At 40.1% G+C, this 20,688-nt stretch overlaps 1 pseudogene; it reads left to right on the forward strand.

The window, feature by feature from the left end:
- LOC132775691 (large ribosomal subunit protein eL30 pseudogene) overlaps positions 1-20,331 on the forward strand; it is a 154,111-nt pseudogene extending 133,780 nt beyond the window's left edge.
- The last annotated feature ends 357 nt before the right edge of the window (positions 20,332-20,688 follow it).

Genomic DNA, 20,688 nt, shown 5'->3' on the forward strand with positions numbered 1-20,688 from the left:
GTCTGGATACCATATTAACGGCAGTCTCTGAGGATGTAACACGAGCATCTGCTTGTCCGGTTTTGATGGATTCATTTCAATTGGTGAAACCCGAGGATGTGGACAAGGTGCTTGGAGGAATGAGAGCTACCACATGCATCCTGGACCCCTGCCCATCCTGGCTTCTGAAGGAGGCTAGAGGGGGATTGGCCGAGTGGGTGAAGGTGGTGGTTAATGCCTCCCTTCGGGAAGGCAAAATTCCAGCCAGCTTAAAGCAAGCTGTAATAAAACCACTGTTGAAAAAACCATCACTGGACCCCACTCAATTCGTCAACTATCGGCCTGTTTCCAATCTCCCCTTTTTGGGCAAAGTCCTGGAACGTGTGGTGGCCTCACAACTCCAGGCATTCTTGGTAGACACGGATTATCTGGATCCGGCACAGTCTGGCTTTAGGCCAGGGCATGGTACCGACAGCCTTTGTCGCCTTAGTGGATGATCTGCGCCGGGAGCTCGACAGGGGGAGTGTGTCCCTGTTGGTGCTGCTGGACCTCTCAGCGGCCTTCGATACCGTCGACCACGGTATCCTTCTGGGACGCCTGGCGGGAATGGGTCTTGGAGGGACTGTTTTACAGTGGCTCCGCTCATTCCTTGAGGGTCGGTCTCAGAAGGTGTTACTGGGAGACTCTTGTTCAACCCCACAACCTTTGTCTTGTGGGGTTCCTCAGAGTTCAATATTGTCTCCCATGTTGTTTAACATCTACATGAAGCCGCTGGGTGAGATCATCCGGAGTTTCGGAGTGCGATGTCATCTGTATGCGGATGATGTCCAACTCTGTCACTCCTTTCCACCTGCTACTAAGGAGGCTGTCGAGGTTCTGAACCGGTGCTTGGCCACTCTGACGGTCTGGATGAGGGCGAACAAATTGAAACTGAATCCAGACAAGACAGAGGTACTCCTGGTCAGTCGTAAGGTTGAACAGGGTATAGGGTTACAGCCTGTGTTGGATGGGGTCGCACTCCCCCTGAAGACGCAGGTTCGCAGTTTGGGTGTGATCCTGGACTCATCGCTGAGCCTGGAACCCCAGGTTTCGGCGGTGACCAGGGGAGCATTCGCACAGTTAAAACTCATGCGCCAACTGCGCCCGTACCTTGGGAAGTCTGACTTGGCCACAGTAGTCCACGCTCTGGTTACATCCCGTTTAGACTACTGCAATGCTCTCTACGTGGGGTTGCCTTTGAAGACGGCCCGGAAGCTCCAATTAGTCCAACGTTCGGCAGCCATGATACTAACAGGAGCGGAGCGCAGGGAGCATACAACTCCTCTGCTGCACCAGCTCCACTGGCTGCCGATCTGCTACCGGGCTCAATTCAAAGTGCTGGTGTTGGCCTTTAAAGCCCTAAAAGGTTCTGGCCCAACCTACCTATCCGAACGTATCTCGGCCTATCAGCCCACCAGGACCCTAAGATCTTCTGGGGAGGCCCTGCTCTCTATCCCGCCTGCTTCACAGGTGCGGCTGGCGGGGACGAGAGACAGGGCCTTTTCTGTGGTGGCCCCTCGGCTATGGAACGCCCTTCCCATGGAGGTAAGATCAGCCCCCTCGCTGATGGTGTTCCGAAGAAGATTGAAAACCTGGATGTTCAAACAGGCATTTGGTTAACTCAGTGCAATGAATGTAATGATTAAAGGATTGGCAATATGGACGACGAAACTGGATCACGATTTTAGTCAGGAGATGCATTGGATTGTTATTGATATGCGAATTGTGTATTATGCTTTTATGGTTTTAAATTGTATACTGTTGATTGTTATATTTTGTTGTAAACCACGTTGAGTCGCCGGCTAGGCTGAGAAATAGCGGTATACAAGTATAGCAAATAAATAAATAAATAAATAAATAAATAAATATGTGTGTGACAGAAAGAAAATAGTTGTGCAAGAGCCTCTAGTGCAGTGGTTCTCAACTTGTGAGTTCCTACGTGTTTTGGCCTACAACTCCTAGAAATCCCAGCCAGTTTACCATCTGTGAGGATTTCTGGAAGTTAAAGGCCAAAACATCTGGGGCCCCACAGATTGAGAACCACTGGTCTAGTACAATTAACCATCTCCCAGACAAGTATATACATATGTCACTTTCACACATTTGTCTAATTGGATGGGGAACTAATTCACCATTTTGCAATGAGCAAAGGAAAACTTTGTTATCCATTCCATGGCTAACGAACCCAGTATTACTCCACTGATGTACAGTGTGTGGGATCTTGATCATAATATCCACAAATACAAATAAATAAATATTGGTGTGTTATTTCTTGAATTCACAATATGGACTCAGGACTGACCCTAACAAGTTAAGGATGTCAAGAAATGCACTCTAGTAGCATTAAATTGCAAGAGAGGTGAAATGATTTTAAAAATACAAATTCAGTACTGAATGTATTATACATAGACCACTCCCTTATGCAGTTTCCAAGTTGTTAAGCAGGATAGAAACCCAGGATACATCAAGCTCAAACAGAGGAGAAGTTGACGCTCTGTCTCTAGCCTCTGATTAACTGAGTGTAGAGTTCCTATAGAGCAGGGGTCCTCAAACTAAGGCCCGGGGGCCAGATGCGGCCCTCCAAGGTCATTTACCCAGCCCTCGCTCAGTGTCAACCAAAGTCTGAAACTACTTGAAAGCACACAACAACAACAACCCTATCTCATCAGCCAAAAGTAGGCCCACGCTTTCCATTGAAATACTAATAAGTTTATATTTTTAAAATTGTTCTTCATTTTAATTATTACATTGTTTTATGTGTCTTTTCCACTACAAATAAGATATGTGCAGTGTGCATAGGAATTCATTCATTTTTTTTCAAATTATAATCCGGCCCTCCAACAGTTTGAGGGACTGTGACCTGGCCCTCTGTTTAAAAGGTTTGAGGACCCCTGCTATAGAGAATATAACCTGAATGGGAGGTTAGAGCAATAAACTTAATTATGAGATTCTGCCCTGTTGAATGTAGTATGAAAGTTGGCAAATACAACCCTGTACCTCTCTCCTGCCCTCAGCAACTCTCAAGCCCTAGGGAGCACTGCTACTGCTGTCACATGGCCAAGTCCCTGTCATTTCCCCAGGGGAGCTCAAGGGAGCGAAGGAAAAGTGATCCATGTGACTAAAAGGTTTTTTGAGTGCCCAAAATTATATCTACTCTCCCAGAAAACAACTTATTTTATATCATGCACTCAAGAGGCAAAGGTGCAGTAGACTTTGGTAAAAAAAATGTATTTGCTTGACTCACAACTTCATGTGTTCAGCGTACACAGGTACATAGCTTATGAGTCCTGTTACAAATATGTTTGAGATAGTTTCTGTGTGCAAATGGCACATAGCATCTCTCTTACAATCAACATATACACACATAAACACATAAAGTTATATATGCTATGTCACCAACAGGATTCCAGCCATAGATGGCATAATTCATACTGGATGGATAAGACAAAGATGACTAGAAATAAAGTACTGAACAGGAAGGATACCAGCACATTACACATTGGGACAGCTCATTGAAAGATGCTGTGTTCCTCCCATTTGAAATAAGTAATGCTACTGTTGTTGCATGGCCTGCAATTCAGTTTGAGACTACAAACTTTAATTTCTTGCAACACCCCCCCCCCCCCAATGGAGCACTGCTCTGTGAGTGCAAGAGAATAAAATGGCAGCAGTCAGCTACATGGCACTGTCCAGAGTGCTGATGATAGCATGGATAAAAACATGCTACCTAGTGCATATTTGGTTGTTCTGAACCAATGGAGCACATGAAACAATGGAGAAGAACTCAGCAAAGGTGCACAAAGTAAGATCAGAAATACTGTTGTAAAGGCATAAGGTAAGGCAAGGGTCTAGAAATGAGGGAAGAAAGGGTGAAATTTCCAATGGGAGGGCACAAGTACAAGAGAAAGAACTGCTAGAAAAGTTGATGTGGTTTTTTATGCTTGCTCTTTGTTTCCTCCATGAATAAAATGGTAGTCACTCTCAAGAGATACTCAGGTACATTTTTGGATCTGGATCTTTTCTATCAATAGTATGATAGTACACAAAGATTTGTTGAGAAGTAGCGAGGACCTAATATCTCATGGTAAATTCCATGACTAAGCTGAGATTTGAACTTGGCTCTGTGTGTACCAGCACTTTAAATATTGCTTTATGCTAGTTCTTGAAGAAGAGCAGTTGCTATTTAAAAGGTATTAAAGCTGCACCATAAGGGCAAAAAAATGTTTTGTTTTGGGGGTTTTTTTGCAAATAAATTGCTTGGATCCACTATGATTTGGATCATGTAGCTGATATAGGCCCAGAGTAATCTTGACTCTTGCTTGTACCAGGTTAATTAATATGTTTCAAATTGTGCAGCCAAAGGAGGTGAATAGGATCCTTGGAGAGCCACCACATGTGCACTGAACCCTTGCCTTCCTTGGCTTATAGGTAGAAGTTAGCTTACTATTACTCTAACTAAACTCATGATCCACCTTTCAGAAATTAGGTAAATAACCCATGTGTCCTCTGGTAGAAGTTGTTGGTGCTAATCTTTAAAGTCATAGATGGCTTGCACATCTTTAATCTGAAGTAACTTCTTCTCCTGGATATTCTTCTTATTACCTTGATATCATCAAGCAGCCTCACAATAATAAAGAATAATAATGATATTTGACAATAACATAATGATGAGGATAAGGCTGCTACTTCCATCACTTTTACATATTCTTCTTTCTCCTCCTCTTCTTTCCCCATTCATCCCAACCCTTTGCTCATATGTAAAATTATTTCCAGGTTGTTGTTCTACAAATGTGTGTCATCCTTCATGTAACTGAGTTATTCTTTCATTTTTTCACATGTTGACACTCTTTAACTATTGTGTCTCAATACTATGGAAGCCTGGAATTTGCAGTTAGGTGAGGCACCAGCACATTTGGGCAGAGAAGGCTAAAGACATTATAAAATTACAAATTCCATTATACCCATGGGAGTTAGCTTTATCTAACTGCATAAATACTACAGTGTAGATGCATCTTTAGTAATGCTGGACTATCTCCTGTTTACATGTGTTGGTTGGGCATAATTCAGCCAGTGGCACTGGGGGAGCTTATGAGAGCAATTCATGGAACATCATGATATTTGATCAAACAATCATATCCATGGTATAAAAATCTTCTACTTGAGGTTCAACAACTGTATTTAAAGTGGAAACTTCTTGTAGCATTTTTGGGGAAATTTGGAGCCCAATGTTTGTACAATTTTGTACAAACCATGTATATGGTCCAATCTAGTATTAAACAAGATTTATTTCCTTCTTTTTTCAATGGATATACATCAGTCCTCCAAATTTGTAGGATTTACATTTGAGGATTTAATTAACTGTTTTGATTAAAATGTTCTCTCTATGAATCTCTTGGTCCTTCAGTGTAATATAATGGCAATCTCTTGACAGAGGTTGATCACAGAGTGATGTTTGAGAGCCTAGAGATTTCTATAGAGGTGTTTTCTGAAGCGAAAAAATGCATTTTTTAATTTGTGGTTTTCCACTTTTATGAACCTGGTTTCCCGTAAGGTCCTCTTCAACTCTATTGTTCTTTGATTCTTATTAGTTTAAGTTTTTCCTCAGTTTCAAGATGAATTTCTCTGCTCTGAATTGAAATTCATTCTGCTATCTTAAACATGCCTTTTGCCTGAGCTGGGCTTTCCAAATGCACCTCAAACCTAGCTTCAGGGAATATTCAGTTGGCAACTTTAATGTCAATATGTTTAAACTATATTTATAGTCTTCACGGCACCTGGGTTCCAAGATGTTTTTATCCATGCTATGAAGTACTTATCAGTCTATTTCTCAAGAAGAAACATGACTTGGGTATACGATTCTTCTTTATTTCTGTTCCCAAGGTTTCCACATATGTTTGGGAAATATGTTGCTCCCTTGAAACATAACCAAGACCTGTTTTTCAAAAGTTTATTCAAATCAGACTGGCTCAAGGAGTTTGGGATTTTTAGCAGATAATATATCACAAATGGGCTGTGGGTGAAAAAACCCTTTTCAGTGGACCAAATACAGCCATACGGCATTTATTTATTGTCCCACACAATTATTTCATTTGTTTTCAGACATACCAACCAGATTTATAAATTTTTCATCCATTAAGGGCAGTGGTTCTCAACTTGTGGATCCCAAGATATTTTGGCCTTCAATTTCCAGAAATCCTAACAGCTGGCTGGGATTTTTGGAAGTTGTAGACCAAAACACCTGGGGACCCACAGGTTGAGGACCACTGATCTAGCAAACCCCAAGGCTGGGAAATTATGCTGATGTTAGGGGGCATTTTTACATCCATGATCTAGCCCGTGGTTTGTGCTCCTCAACACTACTTTTGGTTAGCTTTCTAGGTAGAGTTTGTCCCAAAATAGTGATGGATAGATTCCTTTAAAAATGGTCATTATTTTATTTGTTTGTTTATTATTTATTTATTTACAGTATTTATATTCTGCCTTTCTCACCCTGCAGGGGACACTACAGATTACAATGCACATATACATGGCAAACATTCAATGCCATTAAGACATAAAACATATATAGACAGACATAGAGGCAATTTAACATTTCAGCATTTCTGGCTCCATGAGGGTATGCATGGTTCTGGCCACAGGGGAAGCTGCCACTTCACCGTCCACTTGTGACACTGGGTCCTTTGATGGAGTACTTCCTCATTCTTCTGCATGCTACTGGAAGGTTTTATGGCATTATAAATTAGCCTCCCTGCATAAAGCAGAACCTAAATTTCCTACTTGACAGATGCAACTGTTTTTCGGGCTGCATAGGTCGACAGCAAACAAGACTATTAATGGTCGGGAGCTCACTTCGACCCAGGCTGGCTTTGAACTCATGCCCTCTCAGTCAGTAGTGATGTAATGCAGCTGGCTACTAACTAGCTGCACCACAGCCCGATCCGGTCTTCCTATTTTGAAAAGATTCCAACAAGAATAGAACAAGAAGAATAGACTAGAACAATCTGAAGATGCTGGGCAGTTATGGAGGTTTTATGGAGGTATGCATGTGCTTTCTGGGGTGTATGTGGACAGGGCCCCAAGAACATTCACATTTTTTTAAAACATGAATGCTCCTGGGATAAAGCCCTGTCTGGAAAGGCCCTGAGATACATCATCATATTTTACATAACAAAATACTGCGAAATCTGTAAGAAAAGACTCCAGGAGACCAAAGCCAACCTAGAATGGAAAGTGCCTAAGAGACAGTGAATTCCCCCAGGTGTTTTAAAGCTAGTTCCAACAACACTCCTTGTACAGTTCTCAGATGGCCTATAATAAGGAGAGTAGCCTATTTTGGTTTGTAGAGGATCTGCTAGGATAAAGTAGCTAAGTGTACCAGCAAATAGTCTGCAGTGGCCTGTTACCTCCCAGTAAAGACATTCCTCATTCGAAAGGATTGTTCATATTCACAATACCCATCATATGAGATAAATCAAGAATTACCATCTTTACCTGATAGAAAGGAATGCCTACTTCTAGCAGCTGTTGATTGAAGAGTTTGGTGTGGGCAATCACTCTACATCTTGGATTATGTTGTTGAATAGCAATGTCCATTAATCCTAAACAACATAGCCAATGGTGAAGAATGGTGGGCACTGCAGTCCAGCAACACACAAAGGATTACAGATTGTAGTATCTGTTTCACTTGTCATTTCAGAACAAAGGCTGTTATTAACAAATGACTACCTGTGGCTCCTCTTCCCCATTCTTGCTCTCTCTCTTTCTCCCTCCCTCTCTTGTTTCTTTCTGTATATTTATCTATACATTGGTATTTTGTGCAGAAATTGAGATTTCCACTTCATGCTAAAATTGAGGACTTATTCTGTACAAACTTCACAAGTGGATGATTTGAATAGAAACCAGCATGCAAACTTTGTATAGATTAATGTCCCAAATTATTTTGTTTGTTTGTTTCGGACATTTATATCCCGTCCTATCTCGGTGTCCGCAGAGGGTCTCAGGGTGGCTAACAATGGACACACCATGATGCTCACAACAAAAAGCATAAATATACAATTTAAATAAAAACAATATTAAAAAGTATAAAAACATTCAATTAATGGCCAATTTAAGTAATTGTCCTAAAAGCCGTCCATCAAGTCCATTAAACCGTCTCTTTGCCAGCAAGTCAACTTAGTCTGCAAAAGCCTGATCCCATAGCCAGGATTTCACCTGTTTCGGAAAGGTCAGGAGAGATGGAGTAGATCTAATTTTGCTTGAGAGAGTGTTCCACAGCCGAGGGGCCACCACAGAAAAAGCCCTGTCTCTTGTCTCCACCAAATGTGATTGCGATGTTGGGGGGGGGGGATGAACAGGGCCTCCCCCGATGATCTTAGGGTCCTATGTGGATTGTAGCAAGAGATACGTTCAGACAAGTAAACTGGGCCAGAACCATTCAGAGCTTTATAGGCCAAAGCCAGCACTTTGAATTTTGCTTGGAAGCTAATAGGCAACCAGTGGAGCTGGTGTAGCAAGGGCGTTGTGCACTTTCGATATCCCGTTCTTGTGAGCAACCTGGCTGCTGAACGTTGGACTAATTGAAGCTTCCGAACAGTATTCAGGGGCAGCCCTATGTAGAGTGTGTTGCAGTAATCTATTTGGGATGTAAACAGAGCATGGACTACCACAGCCAAGTCCAACCTCCCAAGATACAGGCGCAGTTGGCGCACAAGTTTTAATTGTGCGAAAGTTTCCCTGGCCAATGCTGAGACCTGGGGTTCCAGCCTTAGCGATGACTTCAGTATCATTCCCAAATTACAAATACGCTTTGAACGCTATGTAGTTTGCAAAGACTTTATGACAGCAATTCTGGAAACTATTTGTTTCTTTCTTCAAGAAGAAACATAGCAAAGAATTATATACCTACTGCCTGCACTTTTGGACTTTCCCGGGTAATGGCAATTGGATAGAGGGAGGACCTTTCATCTCTTTCTTAACTTCCGCATGATGGAGCTGTGTCTGCCTCTTCTTCATTCTCTAAAGCCAGAGCATTGGCAATTGGGATGAAGGACCTTTCAGCTGCTTCTAAGCATGGTAGAGCTGTGTTTGCCTCTTCTTTGTTCCCTCTGAGGCCAAGGCAACAGCACTGGGATGGAGAAATGAAAAAGAGTTGGCTCATCACCAAAAGAGATGGATATAATTAGGAAGTGTGGCAGGCCAAGTACCTGAATTAGCCAAGATGTATTGAGACTGTCAATTTTCCTTAGCCCCGTGTTTGTTAAACTTTTCAGTGTTTATGTCAATTTGGGTTATTGTTAGGACAAAATTGCTAAATTGCCACAGTACTGTACACTTGGAGTTATTTAGTCTGAAACCAACCGACTCAAAGCTCAGTCTAATGAAACACATATAATATAGAGAACATCAACTTAAATGTGCTCTGTTTCCTTGCAAATCTTTCACACTTTTCCTTACAGGAGTAAAGGAAGAGGGAGTTCTCTTGAAAATGCTGTTTAAAGTCAGATCCCAGCTGCTCACAAGATCTCAGTAAGCTCTAATGATCTTCAATTATCAAGTGGAGCAGTTGTTTACAGACATTGACCTTTTCTGGAACTGAAATGTGAGTAAATAGCAGTGTTCCTGGGACAGAAAATATTGATGGCAATGAACTGAGATTGGAAGAGAGAGAACAGATGAATTATTCATTTACTGTATTAAAAGGGATACCCATATCCCACTTCTCACTTATGGAACCACATGAGACCATGTTTTCTGCAGCATCATTCCAATACCTGTATTAACTTCCAAAAGAATTAAACAAATTATGCTGCCTGAGACAGTTGACTAATGTTTAGTATAAGGCACAGATAGTTAATCTGTTTTAGCATAAGGCCTTATTTCAATTTTAGGAGAAATTGCAAGGTCCATATTCAAATAGCATGTAACACCAAAATGGTAGGGGGCCAAAATACCAAGCAGATTCTGGAGCAGCATTATTATTGTTGCGGTGTACCTTCAAATCATTTCTGACCTATGGTGAACCTAAAGCTATTATGGGTTTTTTAGAACTGAGTGTGCATCTACACTGTCAATTTAATGCAATTTGACATCACTTTAATTGTCATGGCTCGGTGCAATGAAGTCATGGGAACTGAAGTTTTTATAAGGTCTTTATTCTCTGCCAAAGAGTCTTACTGTTTCACCATAACTCCCATGATGTCAATTATTCATCTCACTAGAGGCTACAGCCTCTATTAAGACAAATTACTGGGATATCTCATAAAGATGGTGCCATGTGGGAGAGGACATGATCATAAGGGAAAACCCAGGGCCTGATATACCCATTGTAAGAAATATGCTCCAACTGTTCTGTTTTGACGGGGATGGTTCCAATTAATCTCCTTCATTTTACTTGTTTGGTGCTTTTAAAATACCCCTTTTCTCTCTTCTGCTCCCACCTTCTCCATTGTTGTTGTTCATTCATTCAGTCGCTTCCGACTCTTCGTGACCTCATGGACCACCCGACATCAAAGCTCCCTGTCGGCCTTCAAGGTCAAGCCAGTCCTTCAAGGTCAAGCCAGTCACTTCAAGGATGCCATCCATCCATCTTGCCCTTGGTTGGCCCCTCTTCCCTTTTCCTTCCATTTTCCCCCTGCATTTTCCCCTTCTCCCTTAGATCCCAGCTTACTTCAATTGTTGCAAATGATGTTTCATGTGAAACAAAATCATTTTCACTCATTTAATTTGGTGAGGAAGGAGGAAAGTAGGGAGTGAAATGTTTATTTATTATTTATTTCATACGCTTCTATCCTGTCCTTGTCCTCCACAAGGGGGACTCAGGGCGGCCTTTTCTGCAAACTCAGGCAAAAACAAACTGCTGCAGCATCTCCTACCTTGTATGTTTTTCTTCACTGATAGCATTTGTCACCTTTGCCATACTCAGGGTGCATCTACACTGTAGAATTAATGTAGTTTAACATCACTTTGACTACGATGGCTCAATGATATGGAATCAAGTTTCTCCTACTTCAGCATATACGTATCAAAGTGGAGTGACCATTGGTCTTAAGATATCTGTATCCAAATGATGACCAGAAGATCTGAAAATATTGCTTTGTGTAAGAGTATTCAAGAATGAATTTAGATAAACATTTTGACTCAAAACAAGAAGAACAGGCTATCATTTAGCAAGCGTGGTAGAATATAAGAGATAGTTGTAAACCCTACATAGGTAAACTATTACAATTTGAAATGTTTCATGAATACACAAAAACATGGTGGGGATGGGATAGGGCACATTGACACCCTGTCCTCATCAGATGGGAGAAAGAGTTTCATTGCCCAGGACATCTTAAACTAATTGCACATTTAATTTGTATTCAAGCCACCACCACTATGTAATTCCCAAGTGTGTGAAAGAAAACCAGGATTTTCTTTGCACATTTAGGATCTCTTCATGCAGGGCAAAATAGCCTCGTTTTGCCGCTTTTAGTTGGGGCTTGGATGGGGCCTGCTGAGCGCGATTAGATGATGCACAGTAGGCCTTGCACACATTCTTCCCAAAGTGGTGGGGAAGCATCAAAATTTACCCATATGATGGTGGAAAGGGTGGCGGGGCAATACATATTGCCACCCTTTCTCTGATCTGATGGAGACAGGGTGTCAATGTGCCCTGTTCCATCCCCACCATGTGATGTGGGAAGAGGGGAGGGTATGTAGGGTGCCTTGAGGTACCCTGCATGCCTTTTCCCTGGCAAATGCAGATGCAATGGAATCTTGACATTATTTTGAAATGGTTACAATGGGTTTGTGTGTCACATTAACTCCAAATCTATCAGTGACCATGATAAAACTTTACAAATATGGGTGGACTATAACTCCCATTATCCCCTCTTAATCCTCTCAAACCCCACCAGTATTTTAAGTTGGACCACAAAGGGTACAAGTGCCAAGTTTGGTCCAGATCCATTAAGCCACGTAGGAGTCTTTGTGGTTCAAACATATAAATGTACAAACATATATACCAGTATTGTGGCTTTTTTGTATAGAGAAATATAATAGGAAATATAATATGATTTTGTTATTTTTTTCCTATGTATAGAGATCTTTGGGACACTCTGTAGAAGATAGAATGAAGGATTAAATAAGAATAAGAATGGTAGGTCAGGGAGTAAACTGCTAGCCTCTAGAACAGATTCCTAAGCTCCTCATTGCACTACACATGAAGATCAAGGCAGGGTGCTGTGAAGTGTTTTATGTATTTTAATCAGTTTTTAATGGTTTAAATTGTTTTAAATATTTTAATAGTTCCTATTTTAATCCTATTTTAGTGTTGATATGTTTTAGGTTTTAGGTTGTATATTGTATTGTTTTTAGTATGGTTCACTGTTATGAGTGAAGAGGAAAAAAGTGGGATGTAAATGAATAAATATCATCATCATCATCATCATCATCATCATCATCATCCCAGGATTTTGTAGGCTGGAGCCATGACAGTCAAGATGATTTCATACAGGGAAGTTTTAGAAATTCTATTTTCTAAATCTTTTGTTGCAAGGGAAACCTTAAAGAATGTTAATAGGCCTTCCCTCTCATCAGTTTCTGTGTTTTCAGCCCTTTTCTTGCAAAGATACATTTCAAAAACTCAAAGACCAGGACATAATGTTGGGGAAGAGAGCTCCCATACTGAGCCAAGTATTATAAACTTGCAAAAAATTATAAATCTGATGAGACGTCTTTGGAGGAATAATGACTTAACGAAATAGTCAGGCTGGAGCAATAACTAGCACTATATTTTTAAAAGGATTTTTTTATCCTCACCAAATTATAATCCCTAGGATTTTTCCAATGAATAATGAGAGTTAAATTGGCATAAAACATATGTACCTTTTCAGTCTAAGCAGAAGCTGATGCTTCCTAACAACTTTAACATTCTGATTATTTTGGAACCTCTCAGCAAGACTGAAATCTCAAATCCTCCTGGTTTGATTCTTCCTTTTGTATGTCTTGAGTGTACTTTGGAAATGGAGGGACCATTTACTTCAGTGGCTTTTAGATGCACAATAGTTTGCTAAGTAATTTCTTTATGCCACATGGTATCCTGTTGTATAGATGACTAGACTTGTCAGTTAAGAAATATCTGTGATCTTTTACCAGTCTGAATCTCGAATGTACAACATCAACTTAAAAAAATATTGAAAGTACACCAAAATATATAGCACTAAATCCTACGCAATGTTATGATAAGACTTTCACATGATAACTGGGGAGGCTTGAATATATTATTCGATAGTGTTGATGAGATATTCTTTCCCTTTCATCAGTTTCATTTTCATGTTATTATAAACTACAGGGTAGGTAGCTTCAAAGGGTATGAAGGTTGGTTTTCTGCCCTGAGATGTTCCAAAAGCCACATGGACCCCCTAAATGGCAAAATATAAAACCAAATAGCCGGGAAGGGTGATGGAAGGTTTTGAAAAAAATATATATTTTTATTGTTTACTAATGCAAAAACTTCTGTAACTTGTTTAAAAGCTTAATTCCAACTCTTGGAGATTTCCAAGGATTCTTTCATACTGAAATTTTTTTAGCACTATGCTTTTTATTGTAGCTATCATGGTTTCAAAACTGAGGAGTTTATGACTTAGTGAAATTTCTGACTGAGACTACTAGATATCCATCCTTAAATTGCAAATCCTGAGATTCCATAAGATGAAACCTAGGGACATGTTATGCTGCTCATTTGTAGTACTATATTTCCCAATTTAACTGCCACTATTCTACCCTAAGAAATTCTGAGTTTTGGTAGTTTAGTCAAGAAACACTTAACATTCTCAACCAGAGGTCTCCTAGTGCCTCACTACACATCCAGGATTCCCTCGGAGGTTGCCATGGGAGCTGAAATGGAATCATAGAGCTATAACTGTATAATGTGAAATAGCCTATGGGGAAGAAAATCATCTTTGGTTCTTTCTGTTCAGATTGTTTTAGTGAATCCTGGAAATCAGGATGCAGAACAATGGCTTCAAACTACAGGAAAGGAGATTCCACTTGAACATTACAAAGAACTTCCTAACTATGAGAGCTGTTCAGCAGTGGAACTCTCTGCCCTGGAGTGTGGTGGAGGCTCCTTCTTTGGAGGCATTTAAACAGAGGCTGGATGTCCATATGTCAGGGGTGCTTTGAATGGAATTTTCCTGCTTTTTGGCAAGGGGTTGGACTGGATGGCCCACGATATCTGTTCCAACTCTATGATTCTATGAAACTGAGGTGTGACTAGGGACATTTTTATCATTGGGGTAGTAAATCTACTCCAGGGTTTTTGCTTAAACTTTTAAGGAGCTATCCTGTTCCAGGGATAGACTTGGTACTTTGGTTAACTCAGTTGGAATAAGGTTGCAACCTGGAGCATATTCACAAGTGAATGGACAACAGAGCACCTAGCTTCCATTACTGTTGTTTTGTATTGGCAATCTAAAGCCATTTTGAGCTTCTGCTCTATGAGACTTGGAGTCTCAGAGGCAAACTACCAACTGCATTAAATATAAGTATAGTTTCAAAAAGCAGTAGCATTATAGTGCCTGGGGGAATCCACTTTTTCATTCTCTCTCTCCTACAGCTGCAATGTGCCTCACCAGAGAAAACCTCAATGCTGAGGATTTTCATAATGTCTCTGAACCAAGTCACCATCCTCACTCTAGTTGTTTAAAAGTACATGCAAATTCTTGAACCTTCTGAGCTCAGAAGGAGCCTGATATGAACATAATTCTAGAACATCAACCTTTGCAAAAGTGAAATCACATTAATATTTGGAGGGAGGGAGGGGAAACAATCCTGTCTCCAAATGGAGACAAATGCAAGTCATGAAAGAAGAAGCAGTGGAAATTGCTCTTCTCCTGAGTAAGGGCAGGGGGGAGGGCAGATAATACATTTCATCCTTTGGTAAAAATGCGTACTGTAGAATTGGCTTTTTCTTCCATTTTCGACACACTCAAGTGAAAAGTTCTTTTGTGGTGTTCAGTTTGTACCTATTAATCAAACCTATTCTTTGGAAGGAGGGGACGAGAAAGGGAAGCCAAAGAATTACTCAAGCAAATGAGAAGTGCTTGCATAAAGCACAAGGTGACAGTACCTCATCTGGCAACCTATTTCAGGAACATGAAGCAAATAGTTCCATGGGCTGCAGCATTTGCTTCAGAACTTGCAGGTATATATGGCAAGGTGGGGAAATTGCTGAGCCTTTTAACCACCTAATCTGTGCTGCATTGTTCTATGTTTGGAATGACAATGCAATGCCAGCCTTCATGAAATGCAAAAAGAAAGAAAAAATCAAAAAAGAAAGAAAAGAAAAGAAAAAGAAAAGAAAGAAAGAGAAAACAGATTGCAATGAACAACATAAGAATATCTCCACGGCACTATAAAAAAAAAAAAACAACTTGACAAGGAATATTAATTGCCTGGGTGTACTCACATTTGTTATGCAACTAATAATGCACATATTCGCATACCCTATGCATACACATAAAAATGACAGCCCCAAGGTAATTACAAAGAAATTGACAACCTATTCACTGGTGAATTGGGTTACGTGGCGGGGCTGGCATGCCATGAATCACAATGTGTCACCTTTAGGTGTACGCAAAAGCTACATCATTTATTTCTCCAATTGATTGTTAAAAATGAGAGCTGAAGAAAACAAGCCTTCTAACATAACAATTCGGAAGCAGCACTACAACGAAACTGTAGAACAGCTATTTGTTAATTGAACAAAGGGTATATTTTAATTTATCATTGCTTATTGTTTTTAAAGGTTAATTTCATGCCACGTTTGACAGCAATGAGCTAAGAAACAGGGCAGGGCCTTGCATTAGGCAGAGTGAAGAAGTTGCCTCAGGATGCTTATTACAGGTGTTGTGAAAGGGCAGCATTTGATGATTGTTTAGTTTATTAAATTAAATTGGGTTATTTGGTGTCAGAGAGAATATCATATTATTGCAGGTGTTTAGGGAAAGGAAAATTGTCTACATATGGTGTTGATATACTACAGTTCATTTGGGGATTGTGCATCTTAAAAGGATTGCTGTCATCTTATTAACTGAAATATGGTATATCTCATTGCCATGTGCCCTCAAGTAATTTCTGGCTTTTGGTGGCCCAACGTCAAACTTATTACAAAGTTTTATTGGCAGAATTTGTTCAGCAGTGGGTTTATTCTGTTGTGCTCTGAGACTGAGAGAGTATGAATTACCCAGTGTCTCCCAGTTGATTTCCATCACCGAGCAGGAATTTAAACCTGGGCTTCCCAGTTGTCCTATATAGTCCAATGCTCAAACAACGACACCATGCACATGTTCATACAAATAAAAATATGGTGCATCTCATATGATATAACTAGAGAGAGCATGAACATATGGCCCATGTGCCTGTTCACTCTGCTAGTAACAGGAAATTTCAAAGCTTCTTTCTTGTGTATTTTACTCTTTCAACTGAACTTGGATGGGTAAGCATTGCAAGACAGGATGCTCTCAAATAAGGAGAACTCTACGACGTTGGGCTCATGGCAACCTTTGCTGTGCAGAGCAAAGAGGGAAATAGGCTATGCTGAACTAATCCCATGATGGGTATGTAGGCATATTGTGCTCTGTGTTAATAAATACTTGGATAGGGCTGTGGATCAATGAAAAGTGTGGGCCATCTACATTTGCAGGCTTAACTTTTGCATATCAATCTCTATGTCCTCAAACACAACTCTATGTTCATCACCTGGAAGCCTTTTATTTATGGTTTCCCACTTTTGAGGGGAGTTATTTCACCCCCAGCACCAGAGAAATGTGGAATATGTATTACATTCTGTTTTAAAATCCTGTTCAGGGTACCATTAAAGCTCAGAAAAGAGCTTGGAAATTGTTTCATTACTCCCTCATCCACTGACACTGGGTACATCTATGCTTTTCAAGTATTAGATAGTTGAATTTTGATTCAGTCTCTCCGTTGGCATTACTATGCTCTCAATGTGTAGAATTGCACTGAAGAAAATCACACATGCAATAGAATATTGTAAAATACGTTAAATAACATTCCTGCAACAGCAATCATGAGAAGAGGACACAGTCAGCTCCAAACAAGCTCTTTTATGAATGTGTATTTTGGGACCAAAGCACATTAGAAAAGGTGACTTTGGCAATTGTCCATGTCTGGAATTGGTGATTTTCCAAGCCATCTTTTCCATAATAACTTACCTTTCAGTACCCTCTTCACCAAACGAGGCATTTGTGAAATAGATAGCACTGAACCATCCAAGTCCTCCTCCCATCACCTTTCTCTTTGCCTTTCCATGACCACCATCTTCTAGTTCTTGTTTCTGTCACAACGGCTTTCACTGCCACCATTTCCATCATAACTATACTGCTGGAGAAAGAAGGTACAGAAAGGTCAAAGACAGGTGGCATGAGAACTTCCTGCTGGAAATCCACCTTATATTCCGAAGCTATAGGGTATGGTCATTCCATTAGTGCAACTCTTTCCTTTGCTTAATTTGTTCTTTCTAGAGAAACCTGACATCTGGTTCCCCAGCAACCAACTAGGGAATGAACAATGAAGAAACAGAAGCTCAGGCATTGTTTTGAAATGGAATGTTTGCTTAAAATTGTTTTTTCCCCCTAAGGCTGTTGAGCAACTCCAAACATTTTGCTCTTCCTAATTCTCCCTGTGCAGAGGAGTGGCACACAATGCTCACCTGTAAATCAAAACACAAAACGGGATGGGAATGAAATTAAATGCATTTTGCGTGCCTGACGCATGCCAATTTGCAAGCTGCAGGAGAGAATTCAAAGTACCTTTAAAGAGTTTTTTTTTAAGGAAAACCTTTCTCAAATGCTTCTTTCTCTAGTATTATGTTATTAAAGGTTATTCTGTTACCTGAGGAGACACTTTCATGTGCAAACTATAAATAAAAGCATGACAGTTTGCTTTAAGAAAGAGAACATCTCAAGTAAACAGACTACCCAAGATGCTGCCAATATTTGTTTCTGCTCAAGTGTAAAGATAATTCTTGGGGAAGGGAGTAGATTTAGGAATAGATATGCCACCAGATCTTATCATGGGAATAATTCATTCACTGTTTAGCACTTTCAGCTGCAATCTTATACATATTTACTTTAAGGAACTTATTCAGGATCAGTGACCAACTCCTCCTCTCCCAACGGTCTTGTACCCAGTACCAGTACCGCTACATTCCTCCACAAATGATTTCACTTCCCTTTTCTGTATTCAGAGCACTGCAGCTGAAAATGGAAATATTTGCTGAGATAATACTGATTCTGGCATGGGTGACAGTGAGGTAGTTCCATGTGTTTCTATGTATTTGAGAGGTCTTGTTCATGGCTTGTTGGCAAAAATGACTGAAAATCACACTGATCATTACAAAAATAAAGGCGTTAGTGGCAAATTAGAGCCTCCAGAATCCACAAAAATGGAAGCCAGGGACTGCATGTGGGTCAGTGTCACACTATGTCCACCTTTGCTTCAGAGCAAGCACCACTGAACTCAATAGCTCTTGCTTCTTCAATTAAGCATCAATTTGTATATATATATATATATATATATATATATATATATATATATATCCTCTAAACCTGATGGGCTAAAGAGCTTTCCAGTCCCCATAAAACCATTCCACCTAGAGCAGGGATTCTTAATATTTTTGTTCCACGCTTCACTTTACCGTTCAGGTGAAAATCATAGGCAGACTCCTTCACAGAATATATAGGCAGATAGTTTTTGATACAACATAGGCATTAAATAAATATTAGGATTATTTCAAAATTACATTGCACAACATTTCCACAATTTCAGTGCCTGATAATGTAACACAGTACAGCAACTGTTCAAACAATCATTTTTTGGCAAACATTTAAAAATCAAGTTTTCCCAGATCCATGGATTTGTGGATCCCTGATTAAAATCCTGATCTAGAGTTTAAAATTACCTAGCTGCATAGAAAGGATAATAACAGAACCAATGTGACAGAGATTCAGGTTCGAGCTCTCAATAACCTCATCACATGGGAGCAAAATCAGTGGCATGTGCCAGTTCACCTTCTTTTTTAAGACAGAGTCCACTGGCTCCCATTATACGACACACTGCAGCTTCCAGCAGGGCTCCATCTTATAGGAGAAGGCAAACCAGTGCATGCCACTGTGGGGAAAACATAGATTTCCCGTGTTGCCTTGGATCAATGGGGGGAAGCTGGAAGGCAGATCTTCCCCCTCTGGGATAGGTACATTTGTATATAAGTCAGAAGAGGTACATTTTTAAAAGTGTAACTCCAGACATACTGTATTTGGCTGGAGTTACACTTTAAAAATGTACCTGTTCTGCCTTACATACAAATTCAACTTAAGAACAAACCCCCTATCTTGTTTGTAACTTAGGGACTGCCTGTATGGTATTGTGCTTTAGCAACAAAATCTACTGACATATTTTAGTCTCTGGAATTTGCTTCCCCCAAGAACATGTAAAATATTAAATAAAGAAGTTATTATTAATAAATAATAGTTAATTACTGTAGTTAATTCAATTTGTTCAAAGCATAATGTAACTATTTGTTACTGTTCATTCATTCAGTTGCGTCCAACTCTTTGTGACCTCATGGACCAGCCCACACGAGAGCTCCCCGTTGGCCATTGCCATCCCCAGCTCCTTCAATGTAACTGTTTACTTTAATGAATTCTTCAGAATTATTTTGAATGTTGGCTTATATCATTGCCTCAAACTTTGTTGTGGCTCCTGTGGGGTGGAAGGTCTGAGAGGAAAAAGGTCTGTTTCATACCACTAAGTAATGGTTTGTAGCTTTCATTTTAAAAAAGAAATTCATACTTATCAGAGTAATTATTTCTGTAGAATTGGACAAGTTAAAAATGTTTTTCCTCATTGCCAAGCCATCTTAAAGGTACCTCTGGTAAGGCCAGGGCTAACGTGAGCTGGCAAGGTGGTGGCTGCCAAGAAGACGAAAAAGTCCCCAGAGTCTATAAATTCTAGACTTCAGTTGGTCATGAACAGTGGTAAATATGTACTTGGATACAAGCAGACTCTGAAAATGATCCGGCAGGGAAAGCCAAGCTTATCATCTTGGACAACAATTGTCCTGCTTTGAGGAAATCGGAAATTGAGTACTCTGCAATGTTGGCCAAAACTGGTGTACACCACTACAGTGGCAACAATATCGAATTGGGTACAGATTGTGGAATGTACTACAGAGTATGTATATTGGCCATCATTGATCTAGGTGATTTTGCCATCATTAGAAGCATGCCAGAGCAATCTACAGAAAAGTAAACATAGCAGAAGCTTAAAGTTTATGTAATGAAATTGGTTATAACTTTTTAAATTAAAAAAGCACTTTTTGGCATTTGTAGTTTTGATGGTAAATTACTTTTGATGGGCTTGGAGCTACAAGTGTAACTACAGTCCTTTTACAAAAGTAACATTTCAAGCACTGATCAAGATTATCATTAAACATGCAAAGAGTGCCTTTGTCTTATTACATGTGTAAAATGTGTCTTTTCCCCAACATGTCAGAATTTGTGGCTTCTGAAGCAAAGAAAAAGGCATGACTTCTCATTTGGCACAGCTCATTTTAGAAATCAAGCAGGAGCTGTGTGAATCTTTTCTCCCACTAATATGCAAGCAATA

The sequence above is a fragment of the Anolis sagrei genome, chromosome 5 (genome assembly GCF_037176765.1).
Source record: "Anolis sagrei isolate rAnoSag1 chromosome 5, rAnoSag1.mat, whole genome shotgun sequence".
Lineage (NCBI taxonomy): Eukaryota > Metazoa > Chordata > Lepidosauria > Squamata > Dactyloidae > Anolis > Anolis sagrei.